Source organism: Triturus cristatus, chromosome 3_1, assembly GCF_964204655.1.
Source record: "Triturus cristatus chromosome 3_1, aTriCri1.1, whole genome shotgun sequence".
NCBI classification, from domain to species: domain Eukaryota; kingdom Metazoa; phylum Chordata; class Amphibia; order Caudata; family Salamandridae; genus Triturus; species Triturus cristatus.
In genome coordinates this window covers 1045199034-1045216034 of record NC_140583.1, presented here as the reverse complement: position 1 = coordinate 1045216034, position 17001 = coordinate 1045199034, and the positions used below count along the sequence as shown (strand labels likewise).

The 17001-nt window shown below is 44.6% G+C and overlaps 1 long non-coding RNA gene across 1 annotated transcript in view; it reads left to right on the top strand.

Moving 5' to 3' along the window:
• The first annotated feature begins 6725 nt into the window (after nucleotides 1-6725).
• LOC146861477 (uncharacterized) overlaps nucleotides 6726-17001 on the top strand; it is an 85110-nt gene continuing 74834 nt past the window's right edge. Inside the window, exon 1 of the long non-coding RNA XR_014979266.1 lies at nucleotides 6726-7079. This is a non-coding gene — a long non-coding RNA (uncharacterized LOC146861477). The remainder of the gene's footprint in view (nucleotides 7080-17001) is intronic.

The window sequence follows — 17001 nt, the reverse complement described above, 5'->3', positions numbered from 1 at the left end:
TTTGTTAATTCGGCTGAGCCCCAGGGGGCCTATTACTGCCTTGATGTTGTTGAACATGTATATATTAGCGGCCGGCCCTGGTGGTTGTAGGCCCATGTTTGTATTGAGTTTTTTATGTGCAATAAAGGTTTTCGAAAAAAAAAAAATAATAATAATTGAAGGGACAAGAAACTGAACCATTGACACACAGCTCGTGAGTAAACCACAACAAGGCACCAACCTCTTTACAGGCCATTCATATACCTTTCATACGTGTGACACATACAAAACCATTCACACCGCCAGCCGCGGGCCCAGCACATTCCAACACTCACACTAGCAGATAGCGCCATTCAAGGGCCCATCACTTTCACACTCCCACATTCCTGACACAGCAACCACACCAGCTCACGGATTGCGTGGAGTGGCATTTGGCTAGCAGTGTGTGTAGTGACCAGCAGGTAGTCACTACTCACACACCACCAGCCAAGTGCCAGTCCACGTACACCACCAGCCAAGCGCCAGTCTACATACACTGCCAGCCAAGCGCCTGTCCACACACACCACCAGCCAAGCACCAGTCCACGCACACCGCCAGCCAAGTGCCAGTCCAAACACACCGCCAGCCAAGTGCCAGTCCAAACACACCGCCAGCCAAGCACCAGTCCACGCACACCGCCAGCCTAGCGCCAGTCCACGCACACCGCCAGCCTAGCGCCAGTCCACGCACACCGCCAGCCAAGCACCAGTCCATGCACACCGCCAGCCAAGCACCAGTCCATGCACACCACCAGCCAAGCGCCAGTCCACGTGCACCACCAGCCAAGCGCCAGTACAAACACACCGCCAGCCAAGCGCCAGTCCAAACACACCGTCAGCCAAGCACCAGTCCACGCACACCACCAGCCAAGCGCCAATCCAAACACACCGCCAGCAAAGCGCCAGTCCACGTCCACCGCAAGACAAGCGCCACTCCACGCACACCGCCATCACAGTTAGGATTTTTTATACAAATAAGAAAACACAAACAAATTGCAAATAGATACAAATCTACTAACACAAAATTTGAAACTAAATACACTACACAAATGCCAACCTTGAAACTGAACAAAAAATATTAAACAATAGAGGCCAGGCAGTTCACTTTACCACTCATGGATGCTCCCAAAAATTATTTTGCGTGTGGTACATTCTAAAACAAGCAGGAACACACAGCCCAGGGTTAGAAGGACACTCGGGGCAGTACATACGAGTCTCCTTCCACGTACCTCTTCACCAACAGACTCCACATCTCCTACTGGGAAAGTCTTTTGAGGGTGTGGGAGGAATGTGATCAGGAAAGTGGCGATCTTTCAATCTAGCCACATCCTCCACCACTCCAACTCTAGGAACACTTGCCTGTTCCACTAAAACAAGGCTGCCTATTACAGACTGCTGAAACTTAGCAAAAGTCATCTTTGACTCAGGACAAGAATCCTTGAATACAACAAAACCATTAAAGGTTGCCAACCTCTGATCTACTCTGTCAACACCACCCATGTGCCTATTATAGTCTCAAATGCACACAGGTTTGCGCGCTTCAGCAACCTGACCCCAAACAGTCACAGGTGAAGTGCTTTCATCATGGATGATAGTCAGCATGTAGACATCTCTCCTGTCCGAAAACTTCACAGCTAGAAGTTCCTCGCAACGCACTGCACTGTCCCCGCACAAGCTTTTTGACAAACTAGGTCTTCAGGGAAACCTTTACGGTTAGAGCGGATTGTGCCACAAGCAACAGTGTCCACTTTGACCACTTTGGCCAATTCCCTGAACAATCGCACACCAGTGTAGAAGTTATCTACATATAAATGGTGACCTTTGTTAAAAAGTCCTCTACCAAGTTCCCACACAATTTTCTCAGTCACTCCAAAAGTGGATGAACAACCAGGGGGGTTAATCCTGGATTCCTTACCGGTGTACACCCTGAAATTAGAGGCATATCCAGTCCTACTGTCACACAGCATAGACAGCTTATTTCCATAGCGTGCCCTCTTACTAGGAATGTACTGCCTAAAAACCAAGCGCCCCTTGAACAAGACCAAAGACTCATCCACTGCTATTTCTTTCCCTGGAGCATAGATCTCAGAAAATCGATCTAAAAATCGATCACGACTATAGCCGTTGCCATCAAGGGACTAGTAGACCAATATGAATACATTGATGGCTTCCTTAGCAAGCCCATCAAAAAAGTTAAAACCAAGAACCTCTTCATCTCTTCCAGATTTGTGGAAGTCCACCGGGTAGCTCTAGAGTGGGGCTTAAGGCTGGCACTGTTGTCCCTCAAAATATGTTCGGCATACAAATTAGTCTGCTCAACAATCTCTGCCAAAAACACATCGTCCATAAACAACTGAAAAACATTTATCGGCAAAAAGTTTTCTATCTTCACTCTACACCCTGGATCACCAGCAATGCCGGCAGCACCATGCCTTGGGCAACCCAGAGGTCATCACTTCTAATGGGAAGCCTTGCAGCCCCAGGCTGCAACCCAGACGCCTCTTGCCGCACTATACCAACGGGAAACCTTGCAGCCCTGATGCCTCTTGGCGCACTATTGACACATCAATGTCCTCCTCTAACACAGGCACTTTATCCGCACTAAGAGGAGCTTCATCCGCACTGAGAGTAGCTTCATCATCCGATGATTCCATGTGGAGAGAAAACTCACTGCCTGAATCTTCCCCTCCCACCTCTGCCTCAGAATCAGAGTCAGTCTATGAACCATGGTCAGAGGAAGACTCAAAACGCATACCAACAACCTGCTGAGCAGTAATCATGTGGCTAGCCAATATCCTTACTAAGAAAGGAGACTGCACAAACAAGTCAACAAAAACCAACACTGTGCAAAATAAGTAAGTAAAATAAATGTGTGCCTTTATCACAAAGATCTATATACTCAAAAACTATACGATTCACTTGCAAGAGACAGCTACACTCACCAGCACCTACTCTGTAGAGACACAGCAAAAACGATATCCCACTAGAAAGAAAAAAACAAAACCAATTACTCACAAGACAACAAAATACACATTGAGCACAAATGCAAAAGGTTTTTGACACTCAAAAAACAGAAGCCAAACATACTGCTATTATTACACCATTTGCAAAAAACACATTCATGTAGAGAAATGAAAAACATTTACATTGTACAAAAAAAGTCTCTTACCAAACGCATGCAACTACACAAACAGCAGAACCACCAGTAACAAAACCGCAACCTGGAACAGTCTAAAGAGCAAAAGCCTTGAACTAGAACAAAAAGGGAGAAATAAAGCATTACAATTGCAATTCACAAGAAATAAAACTATTAACATTATAACATGCTATGTCACTACTCAAATGGGGGCAGAAAGGCCAAATAAACGGACAGATCTGCCCCAAGGGGGGGGCAGAATACACATAAAAAAATATATGTCCCCTGGAAGCGACCCTTGCCCAAGGGGTCGCTTCCAATTTATTTTTTTTCAAATCCCTGGGCTTTTCTGCACCCCCCCCTGGTGCCAGAAACGCCCACAAATGCAGACGATCTGTCCCCGGGGGAGGGCAGAAAAGTCTTAAGAATTATTTAGGCCTATAAGGAAGCGACCCTTGCCCAAGGGGTCGCTTCCATTTAAAATTTAAAACACTCTCTGGTGTCTAGTGGGGTTTTCTGTCCCCCCTGGGGCAGAAAGGCCACATAAACAAACCGATCTGCCCCCAGGGGGAGGCAGAATATACTTTTAACAAAAATATGACCCCTGGAAGCTACCCTTGCCCAAGGGCTCGCTTCCAAGGTAATAAAAACAAATTCCTTGGCTCTAGTGGGCTTTTCTGCCCACCTGGGGCCAGAAACACCAAAAGAAATCGGTCATCCTGTCCCCAGGGGCGACAGAAAAGTCCTAAAAATAATGTCCCCCCTTAAGGAAGCGACCCTTGCCCAAGGGGTTGCTTCCATTTAAAAATTAAGAAACTCCCTGGTGTCTAGTGGGGTTTTCTGCCCTCCCCTGGGGGCAGAAAGGCCAAATAAAAAAACGATCTGCCCCCAGGGGGAGGCAGAATATACTTTAATAAATAAATGTGCCCCCTGGAAGCGACTCTTGCCCAAGGGGTCGCTTCCAATTTAATTAAAAAACAATTCCCTGGCTCTAGTGGGCTTTTCTGACACCCCTGGCGCGCTGACGTCATGGGATTGCGTGGGGGGGTCGGGGGTGGCAGTAGAAGCTCTTCCACTGCCATCCCCCTTTGTGGCAACATGTTAAGCTGCCCATGGGGGAAGCGCCAGCGCTCCTCCCATGGGTGGGTGCAATGACGGAGCGGTTCCATCATGAGCACAGCCCAACCGATGCTCATGACGGAACCGCTCCGTCATGAGCATCGAAGGGGTTAAAACTAGGGAAGTGAGAGAGCCCCCTCACTTCAGAAACTGGCATGCTAGTGATCCCTGTCCCGTCAAGCCCCGATCTCCGTTTTGCAAGACGTTGTTTTTTGGTTTGTTTTTCAAGTTTTTTTCTCTCCCTCCTAGACAATGGTGGTTTCGTGGGGAGAATAGAGGGCAGGTGGGCGAAGATTGAAGGAGCTGGGACAGTGAGATCAGGCTGCGTAGTCGCTAATGGGGTGGTCATTAGACTGCTGATGTTAACGATCTCCAAGCAGAGCTTTGGGATCACTTGTGCTGGTCGCCAATGACTTACAAGGCGAAAAAGTTGAGTTTATGAGGTCTGATTCCAAGGGGAGGGAAATAGTTCTTCTCGCTGATGATGAAGAATCTAATTTTACTAGGCAGAAGGACTCTTCTGAGGGAGAACCAGTTTGAGCCTCTTGAGTAGATTTAGGTTTCCCGTTGCTGTTGGTATTGAGCTTCACGCTGTCCAAAAGTGAGCCCAGAATTTCTGGAAGGGATGAGAGTTTGTTAATTAGTGGACAGCAGGAACAAGAGTTCAAGCTATTGGGGGGCCCTACAGACCTTTCGAGAGAACTTAGCCTGGAGCCCAAGTCGGACAATGTTGAAGCCAAAGTTTGAATTAAGTCGATCTGTAGTTCCATTTTCTGGGATTGCCATAACAGGGCTGTTGCAATAGAGACTTGTTTTACATGAAGGGATGTCAACGAGATCGAGAAAGGACTTGTAGGCCCAGAGGGCATAGGCGGGCCCTTGTGTTCTTTCACAGTGCTGAAAGAATTGTGATGAGAGCTAAAGCCCGGTGTATGCGCTAGGGAGGACTCAATTCAGGCTTCTAGGGAGGCCAAATATCGATCGGATAGGTTTTTAGATGAAATGGGGCTTTCATACATTGGGCTCTTTCTTGGTGATAAGGAGTCAGTGGCCTCAATTTGATGTGCACCCGGGCTACAGCACGGGGCAGACTTGGGTGATAAATAAGCTGCTGCCGGGGCACCACTGCTTTCTTGAAGTTTTAAAGGGGCGGACGAGCTGCCATCATGAACTTGAGCTTGAACTAGTAATCTGGCTGGAGGAATTGTTGCAGTAATTGTTGTAGAGTCTGAGACAGAGTCTGGTACAGAAAGGTTTCCAGTGCCAATGGAGTGGGCTCTTAGTGAGTCAATGGAAGTGTCCTGGATCGTAATGACATCTTCCTGGAAAGGCCTGTATGGCTGGAGAATCTCCAGTGAGACCTGGGCCTCAGGCGAGCACAAACGGGAAGCCTCAGAAAATGATCATTTGATATGGCTGGGGCTGTGGTAGGAAAGCTGGTCGTGGTCCTGGGCTTCCGGATCGCACTGCGATGTCATGGTAGAGGCAGGGCCAGTTTGAGGAGCGGCCTTACTAAAAAACTCACTGATCCGCACTTGTGACAGTTGGCCTCCTGGGTATGATTCTTTGTTTTGCATTGACGGCGACTGTTGTGGAGCCTGCCCGGGAGAGACCCGGGCGGTGTCAGCTTGAAGGTTGGTGCCCTTTCTCCGGGGCAGTTTCCTTAGTAGCATTGTGACTTGCCCCTCCATAAGGCACCCGGGAGGTACTGCTTGCAGTTTTGCAGCTTGGGGCTTACCACGGCGCAATTTCCCTGTCAGGAAACTCCTCAGCACCCTGTCCAATGATTACTTACGCCAGTAAAGGTGACAGACTAGCTGTAGCTGTAAGCAGACTGTCTGTATGACGCGATGGTGGAAGGCACATGCAAGCGTATCTGCCAGGTCAGGTCCCCGCAATTCTGGTCCGGGGCTCCCACTTACCAGCCCCCCGTGGCGCCTATGGCGCTTGCAAGGCCTTCCTTCCCCCCTCTTTGCTGGTGGATGAGCTGGGCCAAGCTGGCCCCGGTACAGTCTTGCGTTCACTGGCCACTCTGGCCTCCTTGCCACCAAACGGTCTTCACATGGACACAGGCTGGTGCCAGTAGCCGGTACCGGTAGCTGTGGCTGTGCCAGTTGCAGTATGTTTGCAGGGTTTAACAGCCCAGTGGTGAGGGGGGAACCAGTCGTGTAAAGGGTTCAAAGGGGTTCAAAGGCGATGGAGGGCAGCCTCTTCCCCTGCTGCCTGGCACCCGACTGGGCGTCACTCGTGTGCGGAGGGCAGGTGGCAGCGCTCCGCTCTCTCCTCCAGCTCCACACAACTCTGCTCCGCTCACCGCCTTGTTGTTACTTGTTTTACTCAGCTTCGCATTCAGCCGATGCCAAAAGCCAGACGCGGACCGGAATGTCAGTCCGAGGGTCAGGGCTCGTTAATCATTGCTCGTTGCGGCCGTGCGGGGATGTAATTAGTAAATATGATGATATCCTTTGGTTTGGCTGGCTGGTTTTCACCCCTCTGAATGTGTCCAGTCCGAGTCTGCTTCGGGTCGTCCTTGGGTGCAGCGGGAGAGTGGCTCTGGTCCCCCGCTCTGCACCGCTCACCCGTCACAATGCATGGGGAAAGAAGAGTGAGCGAGCCGAGGGAACTGAGAGCGGGGGTCCGAAAGGGAACTGCCGCCGCACCGACCTGCGCAGCTTGACCCTGCTCGACCCCCTCAGCTCGACCCCTCAGCTCGGCCCCAGCTCCTCCAAGCGCCGGCCCCGATTTTGCCTCTGCTCCGCTCGGACTGCACAGGCAGCTGACTGCGCGTGACTCCTCCTCCTCACAGGTGAGCGCAATCACCAGCTTCTCAGTACACGTACTAGAAAAGAAAATGTTTGTCTCCGAAATTTGAGCTACCCATCTCCCCGTATAAAAATTAGAAGGTCATGAATCGATCATCAGATATCAAGTTCCATATCTTCACCACAATGTTTGAAGTCACTTAAATTCCCTAAAAGATTTTCCCATAACTAGGGAAATTAAAACTGATGCCATGCTTACCATCGCTGGTGGCTATAACACCGCTAAATCAACCTTCTGCCTGTGAGGAATAGGACTCACTACATCTGCAAATGGAGGGTTTCTTTCCCTAGAAAACACTATCATTAAAAGAAAAGAATATATCAGGCTGGGAGACTTTGGACAACTGGAAGATGATGACTATCAAGGAACATTTTATAGACTAGAGCGCTAACTGAACTTTTTGGTTGCGGGCAGGGTTTTCTGAGCACTTTAAACGGTTGTATGATGGAATCCCACATGCGTTTAACATGCATGCCTTCACAACGCCTGCATTAGAACGAAAGCATTGTTACAATGCGTTCCTTTAGCATGCAAGTCATCACAACGACTTGCTTTAGGGGCGTGCTGGACTTTGGAATTGTATAATTTACTATTCAACTCCAGTCTTTGCAACAGTAGGGAAGGTGGTGGACTTTAAATCCATCACCACTCCACCAATGCACCCCCTAAGGCAAGTCGGTGTAACGACTTGCGTGCTTAACAAATGCGTGGTAATGGCGCTTTTGTTCTTTTGCCGGCATTGTAAAGGCACAGCGTGAGTCTGGCTTCGTAATAAAGGATGTTTCTCACTTTAGAGAGCTGTACCACAAATAGGGAACTTCAATGCCTAGAAACTATTTGTGTGGTTGGATTGGTCTCCCGGCTGTTGCTACCAGTTCAAAGCCAGCCCTTTATGTTCCCTCACATTTGTTTTGTTCTCCCTTTTGGTCTCTCTAGAAAATATTTAGGTTTCTGACTGCCTTCCTCCCTGCCTCTCCCTGTGCATTAGTCCCAACAGTTACCTGCTGAGAGTTCTCTGGTTCCCACAGACGATGGCATTTTCCTGTTGTTTTTCAAGTTCATCAGAGTAGGGTGTCAGTCGAGAATACATTATGCTATATTATGTGTGACCTCATATCACATGTTGTTAAACCTCCACTGAAACACAGTGTTGTGCCATAGCGTGAAGATCCGAGTGACTGCAGCAAGAGGTACCGTGCAGACCCAGACACTGCTGGCCTCCACTGAGCTCTGGCCTGAAATGTGTTTCGTCTCATCCCATCTGCCTAGTTCCCCTGAAACTCTTACTTCCGGTTGTTGCACCTGAGTCTGCTGCAGTAGGGCAACTGAGAAGGTGCGGATTTTCACTGAGTTCAACTTCAGGGTGCAGCATGGGCGTAGCAGTTTACAAGCCCTGCAACGGACTCTGACATGATCCCATTACAAACCATAGCACAGGCAAAGACAAAGGCACCAAAATATGGGGATGTCGCTTGTCAGGAATGGCCATTTAAAAAAAATATATATATATTTTGTATTAAACCATTTAACACTTTCAAAACAGCCACCATCTACAGGGCATGGTCTTCCACTTCTGGGGAGTGGGTAAGCTTATCACCCTCCAGTAGCCCCACCCAGCAATGATGTCGCCTTGATTTTTGCCCTACAGAATTACCCCAGCATTAATAACTCCTGACAAATATACAAGTGATCCTTTACATTTCCAATACTTTCTAGCACACTTTGAGTTGCATTACCAGCTCAGTCCTAATGACTTTGATGAAGGGGCATTTATCCTTTCTTATCTTATCAAAGATGCCCTGAACATGACAACACCCATTAATTTAAACAAGAGTCCATTGTTGCAGATTGAGAACAGTTTCAATTGGACTTCAAAGCACCTAAAATATCGACCAGGAAATAGATATGGAAAGGCGGGTGCTTGGCGGATGCTTTATCACATGGGTACTCACAAACATTTCTCCAGGGGTCAAATGTTGGGTCTGTTATGTGACCAAGAACCACAATGATGACAGCAGGGTAGTGGTCGGGGCAGCGGCATGGGAGTTGGTTTGCGAGGGGGGTGTTGGTGGTATGGTGGGTAAAGGGGAAGCTAAATATATATTTATATATAGTGTATATATAGTAGCTGGACTGCACAATGTGAAACCAGAAAACCTGGGATTAATCCCGGCTTCCCCACTTTACCAAACTGTGTGATCTTAGTCAATTGTTTAATTTCACATCCCCTCCTTTTTCTTCATTATTACGTTTAAGACAACCTCGAAATACATGACTTCAGGATGTGTGCTGTACAAAACCTTCTCATGTGTTTTATTTAAATAACTATAATGTTGTATATGAGGAACTCAGGCCATCCAGAGGGTGCATTTAACAGTGGGCTCGCCTCTTAGTTCACTACTGACATTGTACTCAGGGTGGGTAGAAGAATGAATCTTTCTAAATTCCTGTTTGAAAACTATCACTTTTAAAATAATACTTCTCAATGCACTGGTAGAATCTCATATACTAAGGAGAAATTTTTCCGCATGTTAATGAAATACCACTTTCACAAATTGTAAAAAGATTATCATATTTTTACAGGTTTGTTGCAAACTGTTTTCACTTTAACTTAAATAAATGCTTGCTAGTATATTTAACATTTGTTTTAACGTTAGTGTTGAGTCCAGTAAACAGCAGCCCAGAACTGCTGTTTGCCAGGGGGCCGCATTTAGAGGTTAGGAGGGCTGCATGAGTATCACTGCTTTATCACTTGAGAAGGAACAAACAGATCCTGCTCAACCAACTCTAAATATCCTTTCAGGCATTGTTCAGACACTGCCTACTTCTTTTTGGGGTCAGGTAGTACAAGCCCATAGAGGAATAGATTCACAGAAATGGTTACAAGAGGGAATATATGTCAATACACCTCAATGCAAAACAACGCATACTTTTACCACAAAGTTATTAGTTCGCAAGCACCATTACAACACAATTTTTTTCTACGCATACCATTAGATAGCAAGTTCCTGGAAATGCTTTTAAAATATCATTACAACGGATCCCTTTACCCTGCATATTTTTCCACACATTTTTGTATTAAAAAACACCCCTACACTACGCTAAATTCTACATCCAAATACACTACCTTACACAACACACTACCCCACCACAACACTACCCCTGTCACCAGACCTGTCCCTACACGCAAACACTACCCTGCACGAACCCCCCAAACACTACCATAAACCCTAAACCACTACCCTACACTACTCAAACACCACTACACTACCCTAAACACTAAAACACTACCCCCTGCACGACCTTCCCCCACCCCCAGTCCTGTCCCTACACTCTAACACTACCTGCACGACCCACCTGACACTACCCTAAACCCTAAAACACTACCCTACACTACACAAACACCACAACACTACCCTAAACCCTAAAACACTACCCCCTGCACGACCCTCCTCTTTCCCCAGTCCGCTCCCTACACTCCAACACTACCCTGCACGACACCCCCGACACTACTAACCCTAAAACACTAACCTACACTACACAAACACCACAACACTACCCTAATCCCTAAAACACTACCCCCACCACAACACACCCCCTTCCCCCAGACCTTTCCCTACACGCAAACACTACCCTGCACGAACCCCCCAACACTACCATAAACCCTAAACCACTACCCTACACTACTCAAACACCACTACACTACCCTAAACACTAAACCCTAAACCACTACCCTACACTACTCAAACACCACTACACTACCCTAAACACTAAAACACTACCCCCTGCACGACCTTCCCCCACCCCCAGTCCTGTCGCTATACTCTAACACTACCTGCACGACCCACCGGACACTACCCTAAACCCTAAAACACTACCCTCCACTACATAAACACCACAACACTATCCTAAACCCTAAAACACTACCCCCTGCATGACCCTCCCCTTCCCCCAGTCCGCTCCCTACACTCCAACACTACCCTGCACGACACCCCCAATACTACCCTGAACCCTAAAACACTACCCTACACTACACAAACACCACAACACTACCCTAATCCCTAAAACACTACCCCCACCACAACACTCCCCCTTCCCCCAGTCCTTTCCCTACACGCAAACACTACCCTGCATAAACCCCAGGACACTACCCTAAACCCTAAATCACTACCCTACACTACTCAAACACCACTACACTACCCTAAACACTAAAATATTACCCCCTGCACGACCTTCCCCACACCCCAGTCCTGTCCCTACACTCTAACACTACCCTACACGACCCACCTGACACTACCCTAAACCCTAAAACACTACCCTACACTACACAAACACCACAACAATTCCCTAAACCCTAAAACACTACCCCCTGCACGACCTTCCCCCACCCCCAGTCCTGTCCCTACACTCTAACACTACCCTGCACGACACCCCCGACACTACCCTAAACCCTAAAACACTACTCTACAGTACACAAACAATACAACACTAACCTAATCCCTAAAACACTACCCCCTGCACAACCCTCCCCTGACCACCATTCCTGTCCCTACACACAAACACTACCCTGCACGGCCCACAACACTGCCCTAAACCCAAAAACACTACTCCTCAAACACAACACTACCCTTAACCCTGAAAGACTACCCCTACACGACCCACCCCCTACCCTAAACCCTTTAAAATGACACAGCCCCTCTTACCTCTCTCTTCTCGTGGTTCCTCTCTTCTCCTTCCAGTGTCGTCAGAGGGGCGGTGCTCGGTGCACGTCATTGTGAGGAAAAGGAAGAGCCTCAGTTTCCTCACAACTATGTGGATCGCATTACAACTCTTGCGATGTAACAGCGCATGCGATGTAATAACATGTATAGTAACGGCTACGCGTTGTTACAGTGCATGCGTTGTTACGCTTGCGATGTAATGTTATGCGGAGTAAAAGTCGCGTACTAGTGACTGTTTCCCTACAAGAGGACCCGGAAGTACAAACCCAGAAACAAAATCTATTGTTCTGAGAACATTCCTTATACTTTCTCAGTGAGATTTTCCATCAGCAAGCACTGGATTGGTGTCACAGTTTCACGATCAAGCTCATCCCAGAATAATGGAAATGCTAGATTTGCTCAAAAGCTATATTTGGTGGTCCAAGATACAAGACGGTGTTAATAAATGTATTCACGAATGTGAGATTTGTGGCCAGGTTAAGTTGGATCACACAAAACCAGGGGGCATATTGCAATCTCTGCCTGCACCTGGACAACCATGAACCATGATTTAAATGGACATTATAGAAGAACTACCTAACTCATATGGTTTCACAATATTATTGGTAGTAGTCAATTATTTCTCTAGGGTGAGACACTTCATATGCTTGAAAAAGTGCCTATAGAAGTTGATATAGCTGGAATTTCTTTTTGATCACATTTTAGACTTCAGGGTCTTCTAGGAAAAACCTTTTACTTATTGTGAGATATGAGCGGAAAGTATGCACATAATGCCAACAAACAAATACTCCCCAGTTGGACGGTCAGACTGAAAGACTGAACTAGACAATTGAGATTAAAGGCAGTGGTTAGGATTAGTAGAGATTATCTACAACAATTCCATACATGGTTCACAGACAGTACCCTCTTTATATGTTCTTATGACAGGTTTGAAGCAAAACCTAGGCATTTAATTAGTCGTGGAGCGACCTACAAACAGCTCATTGATATATTCATAGACTACAGTGCACTAAACACGTAATTAAAAGATTTTTTCCATCTTTATTGATATAAATTCATGTTAAAAAATCAAAAGATAGTTGATCATACATAATATCGAGACAATCTAAATACAAACACATATAGCTAAATTGAATGTGTTACAATAAACACAACACACAAATTCAACATAGAATCAATAAAAATTGCAGTGGCTAAATGTTGGACAAGTTCTCAAATGGTCTACACGCGTTTCGACTTTGAAGTGCCTTCTTCAGGACAGCCACAACATAACCCTAAATAAACGATAAAATATATATATATATATATAACACAGATCCACACATACAGAATAAGTGCATTAAGTCTAAAAGAGCCTAGAATATCTACAAAAAAGAAGCATTGATGGCAATATTTTATTTTAACAACATACACATTCTGTGCCATAAATTAGTCTCATGACTCTCCCAACACACCTATTAATATTTTTATAGCGTGTCAAGAAGTTAATACATATAGTATAAATAATCAGAAGGATATCATCAAGGTAGATCTAATTAGAAAACATACAGCATCTTATAACCCCTTGACAGGGAAAATAACATGTGAATTGTTATATACCCAGAAAAGGAACCAGGGAGGAAAAAGATGAAGCCCAAGTAACTAGATGTTTGAAAGTTTCCATCTTGAGCTTAATATATAGCAGGAAAAATAAGGATTAGAAAGATAAACTATTAAAACCCAGAGTGTTTGAATCTACTCTCTCCAAAAAGTGTGCTTAACTAAATTGATAAATCGGCATAAGGATAATGAAAAGGAAACACGGCCCAGATTGAGGGTATCGGGACCCGAGGTAAATCAATTACCTATTATTCAAAGATAAGAAAAATTAGACACTTGACTTGTCTATTCTTATTTATTATGTAAGTTTGATTCGTAATTTAACTAGAAGATACCAATTACCTATTTAATTTGTGGGTTGTATATAAATTTCCTTTGAATGATGAGAGTTTTCATCGCAGGGAAAAGAGCTGATACTGCGAATGCAAAATGACATACACGTTTTGAAATACTGATAAATTAAACTAACATGGGAAGCAAATTCCAATCTCTGGAAGTTACGCGGAAAGTTACAGGGTTGCATTACATTACCTCGGTGCTTTAAAATGGTAGCATACAGTCTGTCAGACTAGATCCAGTGACTAACGGCAACACCCAATAGATTCCCCCAGGTAGAATTACCTATATAATGTCAGAGAAAACAACTCTATTGAATAAAGAAAATGAAACGTTACAAAAGAATATCTTTGTCTTACATTATAACTACATTTTGAGTAAACACATAATTGCGAAAAATAAAACTAAGTATTAAAGGGAATCTATCTATGCAGGTCAACAATAAAGTGTGTGTCATATATAAATATGAAAGATTTGAAATATATAAAAAAGTCCAAGAATGAAAGACTACTTAGAACAATGCAAATGTGAGCATTGAATATGTGAGTAATAATACATCATGTTAATGGTACCGGATAGCATTTTCTCACGGTATATGATTGTTAAGTCCTCGTTTCTCAGTGTCTAAGACAAAGATCCAAAACACTTCGTGTTTTTTTCAAACCGCGTCACTTCTTTCTCCTTGGGTGATTTAGATTTTTTCAATAATGAACCACGGTACATCATTAGCAGTGTGTTTATGTTCGATGAAGTGTTTGACAAGTGGGGTATTGAGTTTGGCTGTACGTATCGCTGAGCGATGTTCTGTATGGCGGACAGGAAAAGCACGTGATGTTTCGCCCACATAGCCCAGGCCACATGGGCACACTAGGAGATAAATCACATTAGTGGTTTTGCAGTTAAACATCTTTTTGGCTAATATCTGATGGCCATTCAAGATAAAGGTGTCTTTAACTATGGCAAAATCACAAGCTTTACATTTAGAGCTTTTGAATATTCCTTTAATGTTGAGATCTCCGTCAATAGTTTTTTGAATGAAGACTGTTTCCTCAGTGTATCTGGATCTAGTTATGATATCTTTTAGATTTTTGTTCCTCCGATGTGCAAACATCGGCTTGGGAAGTTTATGTTGCTCCTCAGGGTCACTGTTTAGGATGTGCCAACTAGAATTGACAATTTGTCTTATTCTTTCATTCAGAGTGGAATGTTTAGTCACACATACCAACTGATTGGTTGCAGAAGGTACTTTATCTTTCAGAAGAGCATCTCGGTCATAAAATCATGCTCTTTTAAAAGATTCTCGAATTAATCTGTTGGGGTAACCTCTAGCAGCAAATTTGGCATTCATAGTGATCACTTGTTTATCAAATTCAGTCACAGTATAACAATTACGGCGCAGTCTTAAAAACTGTCCGAAAGGAATACTGTCCTTTTGTGCACATGGATGGTAGCTATTATGCTCTAATAGTGTGTTCCGTGCCGTCGGCTTCACAAATAGATCTACCTCCAAAAGGCCATTTTTATGACGGATAGTAATGTCTAAGAATTCGACTTGATTCTGACTGTATTGGGAGGTAAATGTCAAGTTAGGGTCACATGAATTTAGCCAAGCTAAGAATTCTATCAAGTTCTCTTCAGTGTCCGTCCAGATGAAAAAAATATCATCAATGTATCTTGACCAGTGGGTCACTGATTCAAAGAACAGTGCCATGTTATTATAAATATTTTTCATCTCAAATAGTGCCATGTAGATATTGGCAATCGAGGGGGCAACACATGCCCCCATACTTACTCCTTTGATCTGTTTATATAGTCTATTTCCAAATTCAAAGGTATTCTCTGTAAGTACAATTTCTAAACTCTGTAGATGAAAATCTTTAGGACATGGTATGTTAAAAGTTTCAATGAACCATTTGACTGCTTCAATGGCTTCACGTTGCGGGATGTTACTATATAAAGACTCTATGTCGAGGGTGACTAGTGTATGTTGATGATAATTAAAAGGAAGGCATTCAACTTTGTTGATCATGGCTCTGGTGTCCATGATATAAGAGGGAATCTTCGCGACATGAGGCCTAAGTATTTGATCAGTATACTTTGAAAGTGGCTCTGTAATAGATCCAATTGTAGACACGATTGGACGAAATGGAGGGTCTAATGTGTCCTTATGAATTTTAGGTATGCCATAGATACATGGCATCCTAGGTTCCTAACAGTTCAAAAATACAAACTCATTATCGCCTATATCACCCTGGTGTAAAGCCTGGGTAGTTATGCGTTGTATTTTTGCAGTGACTTTGTTGGTAGGGTCGCGTGTTACTTTGATGTTAAAAGTATGATCCTCAAGCATAGCTTTCATTTGCGTTCATATGTGGTGGTGTCTAACACCACAATTCATCCTCCTTTATCACAGCCTTTCACTGTCAATTTTTTATCCCGTGCAATCTTATGTAGAGCGAGATATTCATCTTTATTCAGGTTGTAGGTAGGTTTGGGTATAAATTTAATGACTTTCTAAAGTCGATTGAGTACTGCATGCTCAAACACTTCGACTTCCGGGCCTAACTGGACGAGAGTCGGGGTAAAAGTAGATGTATTGGTCAAACCTGAAAGGTTCTGGACTGAATCGATATCTGGGTCAGAGTGTTTATCTGATGGCATACATCAATGCATTTTTCCTTCCTAGCTCAAGCCATCTGTCATACCGTCTATAGATAGTGTTTTACACCACATCTGCAACTGGCTTTTCATCACTGATTACAAAAGCTATGCACATATGCAGGGACCCACTCTGTCATAAAACAGTGTGAGGGAAAGACTATGGATATCAACAAAATACCAAATAATCCCAGGACCTACTTCAGATTTGCTTCTGGGTTTGTGGGTCCTTTTTCAGTAAGCAGTTTAATGTGCTACTTTAATGTTAGACTACAGTCACCTTCAAGATGGAATATACATCCAGTAATTCCTGTATCCTAAATTATACAGCCCTTTTCCTCCTCCTCTAGTATTAATCTTAAATTCTCCGGAATATGAAGGAGACACCATATTAGATTCCCAGCTCCTTCATGACCAGTTACAGTAGCTAGTTTCATGGATAGATCATGAATTCTTCAGAGCACTCCTGGGAACCAGCTTCCTTTGCCTACTGGCAGACTGCCAGGGGTGATTGCTTCCTCTCCAGACCATCCAAACATTATATTACATAATTCCCTGTCAACTTTTCAGACACCAGCTCAGACATACAGA